This window comes from Prionailurus bengalensis, chromosome D4 (genome assembly GCF_016509475.1).
Source record: "Prionailurus bengalensis isolate Pbe53 chromosome D4, Fcat_Pben_1.1_paternal_pri, whole genome shotgun sequence".
Classification (NCBI taxonomy): domain Eukaryota; kingdom Metazoa; phylum Chordata; class Mammalia; order Carnivora; family Felidae; genus Prionailurus; species Prionailurus bengalensis.
In genome coordinates this window covers 3,343,695-3,345,297 of record NC_057359.1, presented here as the reverse complement: position 1 = coordinate 3,345,297, position 1,603 = coordinate 3,343,695, and positions in this window count along the sequence as shown.

Sequence of the window (1,603 nt, the reverse complement as noted above, 5' to 3'; positions counted from 1 at the left end):
GCACCTACAGTCTGCGATGAGATTGCAGAGAGGTGGGGGAAACCGCTTTTTCTCTACAGCCCTCTACATTGTTGAAGTGATTCCTACTTGTTTACATCACTTTTGCAATAAGGAAGATTTCCGGACTTGCAAAGGGAAGTGGCAGGCTGAGTTGACTCTTACCACGAAGCCTTCTGTGCAGGATGAGAGCGGGGAAATCTCCCCCTCCCAGTGTCTTTATAGATCAGATACATGGTGTTCTTATTGAAACATAAAGTCCTCGGGGCGGCCGGAAGCTCAGTCAGTCGAGCGTCTGACTCTTGGTTTCAGCTCAGGTCATGATCTTACGGTGTCATGAGTTCAAGCCCCGCGTTGGGCTCTGCTATGATGGTAGGCAGAGTACTTGGGATTCCGTCTCTCTCCCTCTCTCTCTGCCCTTCCCCTACTTGTGCTGTCTCTGTCTCTCTCAAAATAAATAAATAAACTTAAAACAACAACGACAAAATTTTTTTTAAGTCCTCAATGAAGCCGCAGACCCCATGGGATGGTAGGAAACCCATAGACAGCAAAAATGTCAGTTTCGAATATGATCCTTTCACCCCCTAACTAACAGAGCTCCTCAAAATTAAGGAGGCACGCTTCTGTACATATGGTTACGGAGGTCGTTTCAGAAATCTAGTAATACAAAGTAAGTGCTGCTTGGCATAAGAAGTGAAAAAACGGGAGAATTTGGTGGAAAAAATACGAATTTGGTAGAAACTTGATTTTCTTGGACCATCAGAAAAGAACAATGTGTGGGGCGCCTGGGTGGCTCTGTCGGTTGAGCGTCCGACTTTGGCTCAGGTCATGATCCCGCGGTTCGTGAGTTCGAGCCCTGCATCAGGCTCTGTGCTGATGGCTCAGATCCTGGAGCCTGCTTCGGGTTCTGTGTCTCCCTCTCTCTGCCCCTCCCCCACTCTGCTCTGTCTCTGTCTCTCAAAAATAAACAAACATTAAAAAAAAAAGAAAAGATGATTTTATAATTTAGACGAATAAAAAATTTTGGAGCCTTGAACTTTGTGTCATCAATTGCTTCACATCATTAGAAAACATGAAAGTCATTGTAGGTAATGCCTTTATTCCTAGATATTTAGATCTACTCAGGTACGTGTCTCTCGTTAAATCGATATTGAGAATTTATATTTTTCTAGAAATGCGTTTGATTTTGTCTGCTGTCAAGACTGACTGTATTTGATTTTCTCCAAAATATCTCATCTATGAAATCCAAAGTATCATCATCATCACGATTGAGTGCAAGCTTCCAGTTCCATCGAGATAGAACTGACATGTAACGCTGTATTAATTTAAGCATAAAGACTCCATATATGTATGTACAGTCGATCCTTCACCAACACGGGTTTGAACTGTGTGGGTCCACTTACATGCAGAATTCTTTTATAAATTCAGTAGAGTCCTGTAAATATATTTTTTCTTTTCCTTATGATTTTCTTAACATTTTCTTTTCTCTAGCTCACTACATTGCAAGAATACCATGTATAATACATATAAATATGTTAATCGACTATTTATGCTATTAATATGGCTTCTGGTGAACTGTAGGCTGTTAGTAGGTAAGTGTATGGGG